The 16086-nt window shown below is 37.0% G+C and overlaps 1 protein-coding gene across 4 annotated transcripts in view; it reads right to left on the bottom strand.

The window, feature by feature from the left end:
- The window catches only part of LOC150080269 (uncharacterized), a 604576-nt gene that overhangs the window by 320506 nt on the left and 267984 nt on the right, over window positions 1-16086 (bottom strand). The window lies entirely within an intron of this gene.

The following is a 16086-nucleotide window of genomic DNA, read 5'->3' as shown; positions in this document are numbered from 1 at the left end:
GATATGATGATTTTAAGTATTGTTCAACAAATTGCTACAGTGTTTCGCTAAATCAGGGGTCTTGGAGGGCCACATAGAAAATTCATAACAAATAGCGGGCCGGAGTCGGTGCAATTTTGACGACTAAAACCACTGTAAATCAAAAAATGCAATTTTAGCGACTTCATCAGATCAAACGGGGCGTACAAGATAGAAAAACTATAAAAAATTATAAACAAGGGATATTTATTGTAAATAAAGACAGTCATATTAAAAATCACAATTTTTATTATTATAATCACATTTGATATTACAGAAATAGCAAATAAATTAGATGTTTGTAGTTGTTTTGATTTACCAATAATTGAAATGTTAGTAGTTGTTTGGATTTAGCAAAAATTGAAATGTTAGGTTTAATAGTAGAAGTTCCCAATCTTAAAAAGTCTTGCAAATGTTCATCTGTCATTCTTGATCGATGTTTGGATTTTATAATTTCATTTTTGAAAATGTTTGTTCACATAGGTAAGTGCTACCAAAAATAGAAATTATTCTTCTTGCTAATTTTTTTTAATTCTGGAAATTCATATTCTGTCAAAGTTTTATAAAAGTTAATTAATGTTTCATTTTTCAATAATGTTTTCAGGTTATCGTTACTTTGAAGATCTATGATTTCTAATTGTAGATCTTTATCTATTTGTGAAACATTTACATCAAATGGATTCTGAAATAATGTAAATAATTTTCTATTGTTTTCGAAATCAATAAATCGATCAACAAATGCTTCCATCAATAATTCAAGATTTCGGACAAAATTGTCAGTAGAAAAATCACAATTGGGCATATTATTATATAAACTTTCACAACTCAAAAAATGGGAAAAATTATTTTGTTCAATTTGATTTTTAAATAATTCTAATTTTGTCTGAAATGCTTTAATATTGTAGAACAAGTCATTTACAAGTAGATCACAATTTTGAAGTTTTTTATTCAATGTATTCAAATGTTCACAAATATCTGTTAAAAATGCAAGTTCCCATAACCATTTAGAGTCTTAATTCTGGGACTGGTTTTAATTTTTCGTTCACGAATATGTCTATTTCGGTTCTGAGTTGAAAAAATCTTAACACATTACCGCGACTCAACCATTGCACCTCTGTATGATACAACAAATCACCATATTCGCTTTCAATTTCCTCCAAGAAAATTTTAAACTGACAATGGTTCAGGCCATTTTTGCGTATAAAATTCACAATGCTAATTATAGTCGACATGATTGAGTTCGAAGACAAAAATTTACCGCACAACGATTGCTGGTGAATAACACAATGAAATTGCATAGGTCTTTCAATGTTTTTGGAATCAAAATATTTATTAACATGGCCAATGAAACCAATATTTTTTCCAACCATATTCTTTGCACCATCGGTCGTAATTGCTGTCAACAATTCCCAATCAAGCTACAGGTCTTCAAACACTTTTGATACGCTATAAAATATGTTTTCACCAGAGGTTCTATTCTTCAAGCTTTCAAGTGCAGCCAGTTCTTCAGTGACTTCAAAATTTTGATTTATACCACGTATGTAAATGAGTAACTGTGCTGTGCTGGTAATATCTTCACTTTCATCAATTGCAATCGAAAAATTTATAAAATCTGTAACTTTTTGTTTCAGCTGATCTTTAACATTAGCAGACAAGTCTAAGTTGAGGCATGTTTTGTCGAACTGCTGGGATTTCCGACATCGCAAGAAACACTGCTGCCAAGTGGAAGCGCTCAGAGTTGCAACAATGTTACAAAATTATATTCGGACGCATTTACATTATATTTTGATTAAAAATATCCTTATATACGATATGTAGCAACCAAAAAAGATTTCTATAGAATAAATTTCATGAGGCGGATGAAATAGTCTTTCGGGCCGGATCCGGCCCGTAGGTTGGGGACCCCTGCGCTAAATGAACAGCACTTCAAAAGGAAGAAGTGCAGCTGAACTTCCCAATCTAGCAAACTGCTGATGAAGTGGAATTTATATCTGCTCTAAATTTAATGATATATTTAAGTCACGTTGACCACATGGTTAAGTGGTGCATCTGAGTTTTCTCCTCCAGTAAGTATTCCCAGCTAGCTGCCAGTTTTATCAATATGAGATGAGGCTGTCACAAACATTCCTTTAGGTATGTCAGGTTTTGCAACCTGAGTCTAAAGAGCTAATGGAAGTGACACAAGTCAAGTGGACCTAATTTCAAAGTCAATTTCTTACTACTGAATACATCATGAATTGTCAAATTAAGGTAAAAAATTTCTTTGCAAAAGATATAAAACCCAAACAGTTCTTCATTCATTTCACAAATATAAATGGTCTCAGTTCCAATAGTGTTCTCAGTTCTCTCAATGATGTCCATTTCCACTTATAGTCTGTCAAAGTACTCTTTCTGAGAGATTCCCAATTATCAGCTGATTCAACCATTGCCCATCACAATTGTCCATATTATTTGCTGTATGATTCCTTCTGCTTCAAAGGTGGTATTTGTGTGTAAGTTTGCTCTGATATTCCTTGTCAGAGTCTTAATAATTTTGAATGTCCAATTTTCAATCTTCTTTTACTTAAAAACTCTCTACCACATGCTGTCAAATTCATCTGTTGCCTCAATTATTCTCCCAACTCCACTAATCAACTGGAACTTTTTGAAACTTAACTTTCTCCAGTCCAACTTTTCTAACAGTGAGGAAATTTTCCTTGGCGATTTTATTGTTCATAACTCCAGCGGGCTTCCTTTTTCTAGCCACAAGGAATCAGCTAGTCGAGATGCTGAGGCTTTTGCAATTATTAATGACCTCAAACAGATTATTCATTTACCTACCAGAATACCGCACAATACTAACCATACAGCCAACATGCTTCATCCTTTTCTCACAAACAACCATTCTAAGTACATGGTTGAGTTAAGTGGTCCTCTAGGTAACTCAGATCACAACTTGGTGATGGGCACTTCTCCAATGCATTCATTCTTTCATGGCCATTTCAAATTTTCTAATCTCAACATTTGCTCAGATCGTGTCAGTGACATTCTTGTAGGAATGAAATCCTTTATTCCACATTGCGACTTAAAATCTTGTCCATTAACTAAACCTTGGTTTTCCAATAAATGTGCTAAGAACGTTCAAGATAAGAATGTTGCAAATCGAAATTTGTTTGTATCCAAATTATCAGCTTAATTTTCAGCCAACACCAAAGCTTGCAACAATTGTAAAGCAGTTATTAATCAGACCAAACTACATTTTGAACAGTCTAAGAGTAGAAAACTTACTCATTATCCAACTCATATTCCTGCCTCTGTCAAAACAAAATGGTTCTATTGCCACTTCAGCCAAAGGTAAAGCTGACCTGCTAGCATCCTACTTTTCTTCTAATTTTTGTATTGATGACCTTAGCATTAGTAAAGGCATATGATGCAAGAAAGAAAGCTTATGCGGCATCAGCCAAAAAAAAAAAAAAAAAAAAAAAACTCTCCCATTTCACCCCTCCGTTTGTTCCAAATACCTGTCCAGCTCAAGCTTAAATTTATTCAGGCTATCAACTTACACAACAAAAGATGGAAGTCTGTTCCACCAAACAACTACCCGCTGGCTAAAGACAAACTTCTGCACATCTACCCTACAACTGTCTTTCCTCAATTTGAATTTATGCCCTCTCAGGTGATTATTCTGAGCAAGAGGAAGTTCCGCACATCTATCCTACAACTGTCTTTCCTCAATTTGAATTTATGTCCTCTCAGGTGATTATTCTAAACAAGAGGAAGAATCCCATCAGAAAGAACAGTTAAAAAGCACAAATTTGGCTATTTTGTTATATTTCAAGCTTCCATATGCACTTTTCATTTGCCAGACAAGGACACTGTACATGAATTCATACTTCTTTCATTAATATGAAAGAAAAAAAAGAATATTATTATTATTATTTCATTATTTTAAGAAATTCATAAGAATTTCATTATTATGAGAAAGAAATTCATTATCATGAAAGAAGAGTCTGATAATGCAGTACTGCAAGCTTTGTGTACATTGTGTGTGGTGGGGGGGATGTTTTCAAATCAATCCATTTTGATTTAATTCAAAAAAACTTTGTCTTCTCTGAATAGTGTGAATAGTGCCACTAGATGGCAAACTGATTCTCCAATTACAACTATGCTGAAGTTAAAGTTAAATAATATTTAAATATTTGATGTTGTAACATATTATTGAATCATATCAGCACATGAAGCATCCAAACAGTGCACTTGGCACAGTAAAGTATGCCGTAAGAGTTGTGGCATACTATTGATCATTTCGTTATCCATCAAATTCTTTTGATGTTCATGACATACTGTCTTTTTATCATCTCTCACTAATCTTTTATAATTGTGATTACAAGGAAGGTGGCCTTTACTAATTTATTAACAGGGAATGATGTTTTTTGGCTTGTATTTCCCTAGTGGCAATTCAAGTTAGAGGAGTTGCTATCCTGTATATTTATTTTCTTTGAAAATAAATCTTTAATGCTATTAGTTTTTAATAAACTAAGTTCTTTTATTTACTCTTTGCTTTCTAAATTGAGAGAGGATATTATCACTAGACTATATCATATGTACTGCCTTAGAAATTAAAAATCGCAGAATAAAGTTTGCTTTTTTTTTCTAAAAGATAATTGAAGTTATGAAAACTATTGTCAGATTGTTGACAAAAATAAGAAATTCACTAAATTTAAAAAAAACAAAAAAAAAAAAAAAAAACTGATTTACATGGTTTACTAAAATTTAAAAAAAATTGATTTACATGGATGGTATTCTCCAACTTGTCGTGGTGGGAGGGCTTGCATGTCCCGATGACCCGAAGAGCTAAGTAGGCGGTAGCTTAGCTACTGGTAGGGCCTCCCAAGCTGGACAGGTCAAAGGGTAGGAGCCAGACTAAGAGAGATATATCCTGGTCCTCCAGGTTGGGGGGTTGCTGCAACAGGCTAGCTCCTTGTTCAGTGTAAAAAATACACAAATGCTAAACGATCTAAAACTGAAAACGAAAACAGACTGCATTTTTGGAAACAACTCGGCAAATAATGGAAAAGGACAATGATTTTGGGATGCTGGAATATTCAAGGTGTTTCAACTAAAAGAAACTTTCTTCCAGATGAACTGAAAAAATTCGATTTAGACATCGTTGTGTTATCGGAGACAAAGAAAAAGGGATGTGGTGAGGAAATAATGGGAGAATACTACCAATTTTGCAGTGGAGTCAATAAGATTGAAAGAGCAAGAGTTTCTATTGCTGTTAAAGAGAAATTGAGACATAACATCAAAAACTAGAAATTTATTAATGAAAGAATGATCTCGTTGAAATTGACAATGTATGGGAGAGAAATGTGTATTTTGGGAATATATTATTATTATCATCTGTATGGTGCATGGAAGTCTAAGGCATATGCTGCACTAGCCAAAAAAAAAAAAAGTTACAGAGAGAGAGAGAGAGAGAGAGAGAGAGAGAGAGAGAGAGAGAGAGAGAGAGAGAGAGAGAGAGAGAAGTAGAAGGGAATCACCAAGAAAGAGAAGAATGATGATATCCAGTTCTATGCCCCGACTAATGATATGGCTGATACCTTGAAGGATGAATTTTGGGAGAATCTGAGAGAACTGCAGAGTCTGCTGACGAGGCTACTAGTGACGGTCGTGTTCCAAGCCGCTAAGTGGATTTTTCTTATTTATTGATTTGAAATTGTTTTTCTAAAACTTTTGATTTAAATTTAGTAGAATAACATTATTTTGTGTGATTTTTTGATTAATTTGGTGTATTTATTCTTTACTCGGCCTTGTAAAAGTATCGGTAAGGGTTTCCACGTGTTCGTAACTACCGCTACCGTTAGTAACTTTCCCGCCATTGTGATACCGTACTAGATATACCGTAGGTTATATACCGTACTAGATAGCGTTAGTTGAACTTCGTTAGCAGTTAAATTGTACGTTTAAATAAATACATATAACGACTTAGATTACAAACGTAATATAATTAATAACATAATTAATTAATAAATTAATAGAATCATGACTCAGACCAGAGCAGCAAAGCAAAAGGCTCAAGCTAATGGAAGTGCTGTGGCTCAGAGCAGAACTGAGGGGGGCAGTTGTCCTCTGACTCACAGCCTTATAAAATGCACTGTTTGCTTGATGTTTGCAGAGCAATCGGGTACGGGACATGATACTGCCAAGGGGGATGTCTTTGTGTGTGCGCGATGCAAGGAGTGTATCGATATCAGACAACAACTCGGCGTTCTTATGGGCCTATATGAGAGCTTGAAGGACAGGGTGGATGCCCTCGAAGAAACTAAATTGAGGGGCCCATCAAGCTCTCAGCTGCCCACATCAACGCCAGAGCTTGCACTTGGGCATCGCGTGACACAGAGACAACCCCCAAGGCAGAATGTGCTGGTCCCGAAGGAACTAGTAGTTGTTGGTGACTCTATTGTCAGGGAAACGGGGAACATGCTTTGTAAAAAAGATAGGTGGAACAGGACCAGGGTATGTCTGCGAGGGGCAAAGGTTGATGACGTTGTAGAGCGAATATCATCTTTTAAGGGCACAAAAGGTGATATAGTTGTACACGTTGGCACTAATAATATTAAGAGTAGGAGATTGGCAGAATTACTTAACGAGTACAGGTCACTGTTGAACAAAAGCCGAGAATTAGAGTTGAATTTGAAAGTGTCTGCAATTCTGCCCAGACACGATAGGAGGGAGTATATAATGAGAGCCTTGTCGATCAATTCGGCCCTGGAAAGATTGTGCAAGGCTCAAGGGGTAGAATTTTTTTCAGCCTGGACTGTACTTGTTAACAGGAGAGATTGCTTCTACAGGGATGGGATACACTTAAATAGAAAGGGTGCAAGAATATTTGCTGATGCTATCGAGGCAGTGTTAGGTGGGTCGGAAAACTGCTAGCTTGGGGGGAGACAAAGACCAATAGATTGACAGTAGCCACTGGCAGAGGTGAAAGAGATTCTTGCACTGCTTCTATTAGAATGAGCAGAAGCCAGAAAAACAAGATGCATGGTATTTCAGAGACTGCTGGGAGCCATTGCGGTACAAGTAAACACATGGGTTGTGTTAGGGTAGCTAAGAATAGAAACAGGTGCAGGTATACTTGCGTGTACACCAATGCTAGGAGTTTAGTAAATAAATTTGATGAATTTGAGGTATTGCTCAAAACATCAAAGGCAGATATTGTTGGGATATCAGAGACGTGGTGTCACACAGATATAAGGAATGCGGAACTGCAATTTGGGGAGTACAACGTCTACAGAAAGGACAGACAGGATAGGAAGGGGGGAGGTGTTATGCTATTAGTTAAGAAACACATAAAAACCAAGGAAGTGAAGCCAGTCGACATCGCTGGACAGTGCAGTGTGGAGTCAGTTTGGTGTGACATAAACAATGGGAGATCAAAATTGAGAGTAGGAGTGTGCTATAGGCCTAATGACTCTGATGAGTATAATAAGGAACTGTACAGGGAAATAGAGTGGTCCAGTAAATCAGAGTGTCTTATAATGGGAGATTTTAATTTTCCAGATATTGACTGGATTTTGGGGGCTGGTTACTCACACACTAGCAGGGCTTTTGTGGATTTATTGGATGATTGTTTTCTACATCACCATGTTCGGGAGGCAACTAGAGGGAGTAATACTCTTGATTTGATTATCAGCAGTGATTCTTCATGCCTTAAGAATCTGCAGATAAATGAACCACTAGGTGGCAGTGATCACAGTGTGCTGAAGTGGGATTTACTCAAAGAGGTAACTACCATTAGGGGTAAAGGGAAGGGTTATTGCTTCCGTAAAGGCGACTACGATGGACTGAGACAGTATTTAAATTCTATACAGTGGGACCAACTGATGATGTTACCAACAGCAAATTCAAAATGGGAAGCATTCAAAGAACTTATCTTGGAAGCTACTAGGCTTTACATACCAACTAAGAAATATTGTTCAAGGTTTAGGCCAAAATGGATGTCAGATGAACTAATGAGGCATATGGCAGAGAAGAAAAATGCATGGGATACATACAAATTAACACATGACACAGAAGTCTATGATAGATACAAGTTGATATGCAACCAAGTTACAAAGGAGGTTAGGCAGGCGAAGGCAGATTACGAGAAATCCTTGGCAAGGGATACAAAGAAAAACAGCAAAGAGTTCTTTACTTATGTAAACTCTAGAAGGAAGGGGATGAATCAGATTGGTCCACTTGATATTGATGGGTCAAGTGTTGATGATCCTGCTCAGGTAGCTAACAAACTAAATGAACATTCTGCATCGACATTCACACATGAGGAGTTATTCAGCGAGGGGAATGCCAGAGGTGTATTCAACTCTAGCAGTAAGCTACAGAATCTTGAAATAACTGGGAGTAAAGTGGAGGAGAAACTGTTGAAGATAAACACAAGAAAGGCACCCGGGGTGGATGGGATCTATCCAGTTATATTAAAGGAGGCAGCAAAGGAAGTAAGCAAACCCTTAGCCATAATTATGAGAGCTTCCTTGGACTCAGGGGAGGTACCCATAGACTGGAAATGTGCAAATGTGACCCCAATTCACAAAGGAGGATCAAAGGCTGACACAAGTAATTATAGACCTGTGAGCTTAACTTCTGTTTCAGGAAAATTAATGGAGGCACTGGTTAAAGAAGCACTGCAGGATCATTTAGACAAGACTTCAGTTATAGCTCAGACACAGCATGGTTTTGTTAAGGGGAAGTCTTGCCTGACCAACTTGATTGGATACTATGATGCAGTCACAAAAGAACTGGATGCAGGGAATAACTTTGATATTATATACTTGGATCTTAGAACGGCTTTTGATACTGTTGCACATGGAAGACTGCTACACAAATTGGAGCAGTGTGACATTGGAGGCAAATTGCTGCTATGGATAAAGGGGTGGTTGAGGGGGAGAAGACAGAGTGGTAATCAATGGACACTGCTCATCGTGGACTGATGTTATTAGTGGAGTCCCTCAGGGCTCGGTGTTGGGTCCATTGTTGTTTTCTGTATTTATAAATGATATTGATGGTGGTATATCGGGCTTAATGTCCAAGTTTGCAGACGATACAAAGGTTGGCAGGGTTGTCAAGGACACTACTGACACTATGCTGCTGCAACAGGATCTGGAAAGGTTGAGCAGATGGGCTGAGAGGTGGCAAATGAAGTTTAACATTGACAAATGTAAAGTACTACACATGGGAAACAGCAACCCCAGAGCAACATATCAACTCTGTGGTACAACACTGACAGTGGTAGAGAATGAAAGGGACTTGGGGGTGGTTGTGCAGGCAGATATGAAGTTCTCTGAGCAGTGCAGACGGGCTGCAACAGTAGCTCATGGAGTATTGTCAATGATACACAGGAATTTTTCCAGCAGGGATAAGGAGGTGATTATTCCATTGTATAAGGCGATGGTCAGGCCACACCTAGAGTACTGTATACAGGTCTGGAGGCCTCATTTCAAGAAGGATGTAGAGCTGCTGGAACGAGTACAGAGAAGGGCAACAAGATTAGTGAATGGAACAAAGGGGTGCTCTTACGAAGAAAGGCTTAAGTTTTGCAAATTACAGTGTCTGGAGACTAGGCACCAGCGAGGTGATCTGATAGAGGTGTATAAAGCCTTGAATGGTTTAAGCGTGCTCAATGGTGATGGGATTCTTCCTCTAGCTCAGAAAAATCACCTGAGAGGGCATAAATTCAAATTGAGGAAAGACAGATGTAGGATAGATGTGCGGAAATTTGCCTTTAGCCAGCGGGTGGTTGGTTGGTGGAACAGACTTTCATCCCTTGTGGTGGAGGTTGATAGCCTAAATAAGTTTAAGGCTCAGCTGGACAGGTATTTTGAACGAACAGAGGGGTGAAGTGGAAGTGGTTTATTTTTTTTATTTTTTTATTTTTTTTGGCTGATGCTGCATAAGCTTGCTTTCTTGCATCAAATGCCTCTACTAATGCTAATGCTAATTGAAAAAATCCCTAAGAACAAAAAGATATTTTTAATGGGAGATTTCAATCCAACCGTCGGAACTGAACAAAATAGCAAAGTTATTGGAAGATTTGGAGAGAAAGAGAGGAACAACAACGGAGATAGACTATTCAATCTTTGTGAACAGTTCAACTTGAGAATAAACAACACATTTTTCCAACACAAGGATATCCATCTATATACAGGGTTGCTAAAATTAAAGTATCCCTATGTAGAGGGCTCTGGAGCGCGTTCTAAGGCTCATACTGAAGAGAAATTTGGACAACATGTACAATAAAGAATGTGCCCACCATTTATTGGAAAAAAAAATTAGTTACAAAATTCGTCACTATATAGCACTGTGGCAATACAAATCACTTGAACAGCGCTACAATTGTTTAATGTGTCCTCCATTTTGGTCAACAACAGTTTCCATTCGAAGAACAGCACTTTCTACAGCAGTACGTAACATGTCAACTGGAATAGCCAACTCATGACATCTAATGCTATCCTTCAGATGTGCCAAAGTTTGACATCCTTCCCGATACACTTGGTTCTTCAAAAAACCCCACAACCAGAAGTTGCATGGGGTAAAGTCTGGTGATCGGGGTGGCCAAGGTGCTAGAAACAACGGCTGATGTTCTGTTCATCTGTAAAGTGTTGCCTTAGCAATCTTTGGACACAACGGTGGTTGTGGGGTGGCGCATCATCTTGCATGAATATGGTATCCTGAAGGCACCCACATTGTTGCAGCTCTGGAATTGTGAAATTTGCCAGATGCGGGGGGTCCAGTCGGTGTTATCTGTTCAAAAAAAATATAGCCCAATCAAGAATGTAGCCATAAATCCACACCAACACTGTCACTTTTGGAGAATGCAACGGGACCTCTTGAATAACTCGAAGTTTTTCTGTTGCCCAAATATGACAGTTGTGCATATTCACTTGTCCATTTAAGCAGAAGTGGGCTTCATCACTCCAAATAATGTTCCATGGCCAAGTGATATCCATTGTCATTTGCACCAGAAACTGAAGTGCGTATGTAAAATGAATATCTGCATCACCATGCTTTAGCTGCTGTAGCATGTGGATCTTGTAAGGATAGTACTGCAACACCTGATCCATTACTAGCCTTACAGTGAAATATGGCATGTCCACCTCACGAAAAACAGCTGGAAAACTTGCACTACAACGTGGAGATTGACTTGATAAATCCAGGACAGCCATAGCCACATCAACATGAGAAGAATCCACTTGTTTTCGACCTCTACCTGGTTGAACACCAAGATGTCCTGTCGCTTCAAAGTTTGCAATCATTTTGCGGACAGCACAAACAGTCATGGGTCCACATGGGCCTTATGTGCTTCTGACGCCGGAATTCTCTGATAGCCGCAGCTGCATTGTTGCTGTCCTGATAGTACAGCTTCACTAATAGTGCCTTTTCCTGCAACTTTGTTGCCATTGCCGCTGTAGTGCAGGCAAACATCTACTGTATGATTTTGAAGAGACTGCTTTGCTTTTATACAGTACAGTAGATCTGAGTAGTGGTGCTGTGGCAATAATTTACGAATATGCAAATAACGTAAGTTATTTGCATAATCGTAACTAAGAAAGTTACGTGACACAGTACCATACAGTGACAAATTTTGTAACTAATTAAAAGTTTTCCTGAATAAATGGCAAGCACATTCTTTATTGTACCTGTTCTCCAAATTTCTCTTCAGTATGAGCCTTAGAACTCGCTCCAGAGCCCTCTACATAGGGATACTTTAATTTTAGCAACCCTGTACTTAGTCACAGGAGACAAGACAAATTAGATCAAGTTATAGATTACATTATTTCAAAACATTCAGGGATATATGTATTGAAAGATGTCATAGAGTTTATAGAGGAGCCAAATGTGGATCTGACCATTTTCTTGTTAAAACAACACTGAAGTGGAACTGGATTAAGAAAATAAGCATGGACAACCAACAATGCAGGGAAAGAGAAATGCTACTAGTAGATCAATTTAACATTGAACTACTTCAGGACGACAGCATTAGAAACAACTTTACCCGGAGATTGGATGATGCAATTAACATAGAGATAAAAGGTAATACTGAAGAAATCTATGAATATTTAAAAAATATCGTAAAAAAAATAGCTCATTAAATCCTAGGCAAAAAAAAAAGAGCCAAGGACCAAAAAACCTGGACTATAGAGAAAGTAAGAGCTGCTGTAGAGGAAAAGAAACTTGCATATCAGAAATGGCTGGGTGATATGATAGGAATGATGCATATAGGAACATTTATGTTGAAAAGAAGAAAATAGCCAATCGGTTGGTAGTAGAAATGAAAAATGAAGAATGGGAAAGAAAATGACCGACTATTAATTGCAAATTGGGCTTCAAGCGATCAGCGGAATCGTGGAGGGTCCTTAAAGACTTGAGAAAACAGAATAAACAATGCTGGTTTGCAATTAATACCTTTGAAAGACTGGATGAAGTACCATGAAGGACTTTTAAGAGAAGACTGGAAAGAGTTCAAGATGGTGGAGGATTTTGGTGGAAGACATGGGTTTAAAAGTTTCTATTAGGAAAATGGAATTCTTGCTGAAGGAAGGAAGGAAGGAAGGAAGGAATGGCAAATCCCCTGGACCTGGAGTTTAGAGAGAACTTCTGAAATACAGAGGAAGAGGAGTGGCTGTTCTGATACAAAAACTGTTAAATGGTATACTGAGAGGAGAAGAAATACCAAAAGAAATGACAACAGGATATATTACATCAATTTATAAGAAGGACGATTGGAAAAGCTGTTCAAATTACAGAGAAATATGCATCCTGAACCTACTGTTGAAGATTCTTGGAAAATGGATCAGGAACTATTTAGAAGCCTGAATAGAGGTGTCAGAAGAACAAAGTGGTTTTTCAGCCGGGAGGTCCTGTATAGACCATATCTCAACAGAATGACAGATCCTTGAAAAATGCCAATTGGAAGGAAAAGAAATCTTTGATTTTCATCAACCTTGAAAAGGCACATAACAGTGTTCTAAAAAAACTCTTATGGGAAGCACTGAAAGAGGCAAATATTGATGGACAACTGATTAACATTATTAACACGTTCACTGTCCCCATATATTACATTTGCGTGACCTGAGAAGTCCAGATATGAAACTATCAGATTAATCAAAGTGTACGTAAATATGTACATATGGCTATTTTGTATATTGTATGTAATGTTTTTTATGTTTTTTTTTTTTTTTTTTTTTTACTATGCATCATATGTGATGCCTGGACTTGTGAATACAAATTTACTCCTCCACGTCCATGAATCACGTATGATTCACTTACAACTACCCGCCAATTTTATTACTTTTGAGGTTATATTGTTGACCTAGAAGTGTTTCGGCCACGGTCACAAGTTATTAGTTACTTTCTAGTGTGAAAATGGGTAGTCGTGGACTTAGTGACGAGGAGTTGCAAAGAATATTGGAGGAAAGTGACTATGAGCCAATTTCTAGTGATAGCGACGACGATTACGTACCAGAGACAGTTTCATAGCCTGATATTGACAGTGGAAATGAAATGAAACAAATATTGACACAATTTACGGATATGGCGGGTACATCAAGGCAACATGAAGGTTCTGCTAGTGTTAGTAAAAGTCCTTGGACTTACAACATTTCTCCACCTCAGAAGGAAACTTTCATAGGTTCATCCGGTATCCAAAATATTGACAGTATAATGGAAAATGGTAAAGCTTCTATAACCCGCGTTTATTATAAATTTATAAATGAAGACGTCATGAATCTTATGGTGAATCAGACAAATTTATATGCTCATCAGGTTATGAATAGTCAAGTAACAGCGAAAGGAAGAATGCAACGATGGAAAGATACTAATGAAAGTGAAATGAAAAAGTTTTTGGGATTCATCTTATTCTCAGGTATTGTTTCATATCCGAGATGGGAGTATTATTGGAAAACAGACCCCATGTACTATCATCCATTGTTACATAATTTTGGAATGACTTACAATCGTTTTACTAACCTACTAAGATGCTGGCATTTTGCAGATAACACAGCAGAACATTCTAATAGATTGTATAAAATTCAACCCCTTATTGATCTAGTAATTACAAATTTACGTAATTTATACTTTCCTGGGGATGTTGTTGTTATCGACGAATCTATGATACCGTTCAGAGGTCGGCTTCTATTCAGGCAATATAACCCTTCAAAAAGTAACAAATATGGATTGAAAGTATACAAGTTGTGTACAAAAGATGGTTACGTTTGGTCTTTCGATGTTTACAACGGTCAAACCCCGCAAACCCTGCCAGGAATCGATAAACCTGGATGTGTGGTTATAAAGCTATTAGACAGACTAATAAACCAAGGGCGACTTCTAGTTGCAGATAATTATTATATTAGCATACCTCTTGCAAATTACCTGAAATCAAATAAAACAGATTTGTGTGGTACACTTCGCAGTAATAGATTGGGAGTTCCTAAGGAAATAATCCAGAAGAAATTACGCAGGGGTTAAAAAATAACAATGCAAAAAGATAATATTGTGATCACTAAGTGGCATGGTAAGAGAGATGTTTTGATGTTGTCAACATGTTTTGGTGATGAAATGAAGAAGTGTGGAAGAAGAAATGAACAAGTAAAACCAGAAATGATAACTGAATACAATAAGGCAAAAAAGGGGATCGATGTATCAGACCAACTTTCAAGTTACCAGTCACCAATGAGAAAATCATTGATATGGTATAAAAAAATTGCAATAGAATTAGTTTTTGGGACAGCAATTGTGAACACATTCATAATTTTCAATGAATTGCAGCAAGAGAAGAAAGACAAAATGTCTTTTAGAAGTGACAGAGGCAATCACTAAAGAATTGATGGGAATCAAAAAGGAACCAACCTCTAGTACAACCATTTGTCAATCTTCATCTCAGCATTTTCTGTCGGAAATTCAGAGGCTTTCCCACGGTAAAATTCACAGGAAAAGGTGTCACGGATGTTACGAAGAAGCAAAAATTGCTGGAAAAAAATCCCAAATTGGCTGCCAAACAAGTTCATACTGAATGCAAATCATGTGAGAAGCCATATTGTATGAAATGTTTTGAAAATAAACATAAAAATTAGTCTTTTTTCAGTTTTTTGTACTTCTGAAATAAAATACACTTTTCTTAACATTTTGAAATCTGTTTTATTTATTCCTAACATTGCATGTAATTTGAAATATTTGATGTAGCTATGTGTAAAAACTAGGAAACTTTTATGCAGGTTCATTAACTTTTCTAAAAAAATATATTCTTGTTAATAAGTCCACAAAAGATTAAAAACATAGGTCAGAAGTCCAATTTTTTAAAAATGTTTAAGCTGGCAAGACCCTTGGGAATCACATATGATGCCTGAACTTATTACAAAAAACGATTGTGCATCACATGTGATTCCCTGGACAGTGAACGTGTTAAGACAATTTACAGGAATAACAGAGGCAGGATTAAAGTGGGATCAACTTTGTCACCTGAATTACACGCTTCAAAAGGCTTATTACAAGGCTGTTGCATGTAACCAACACTTTTCAAAATTTATATTGAAATCTGCCTAAGATCCTGGTCAAAAAAATGCAGTAAAATGGGATTGCCGATTATTAAGAACACCTATATTAAAAATTTACTTTTTGCAATCAGGTAGTGATAGTACAAGACTTAGAAGATGAAGACTATTCATGTCATCAATTGTTTGAGGAATATAAACAATGGGGTCTAAAAATCAATTTTAGCAAGACTGAAATGTTGTCTTCAGGATCAGGACACATTCTAAATATTGCAGGTTTTAAAATCAAACAAGTCGATAAATTCAAATATTTGGGATTAATCTTACAAAGTGATGGATGATCCCAAGCAGAGATCAATAAGAGAACTGCAGATGGCAGAAAGGCTATCGGGATATTAAATTCTGTTCTATGGAGCACAAATATCCTAAATAAGACAAAGAAACATATTTCATACAATTGTACAAAGTCTTCTATTATATGGGGCAGAAACCTGGACGTTGGATAGGTGAGTGGAAAACAAATTGCTCTCCACAGAAA

The sequence above is a fragment of the Mastigoproctus giganteus genome, chromosome 9, assembly GCF_048544385.1.
Source record: "Mastigoproctus giganteus isolate SK-2022 chromosome 9, ASM4854438v1, whole genome shotgun sequence".
In the NCBI taxonomy this organism is placed as follows: Eukaryota; Metazoa; Arthropoda; class Arachnida; order Uropygi; family Thelyphonidae; genus Mastigoproctus; species Mastigoproctus giganteus.
This window is presented reverse-complemented; position numbering and strand designations above follow the sequence as displayed.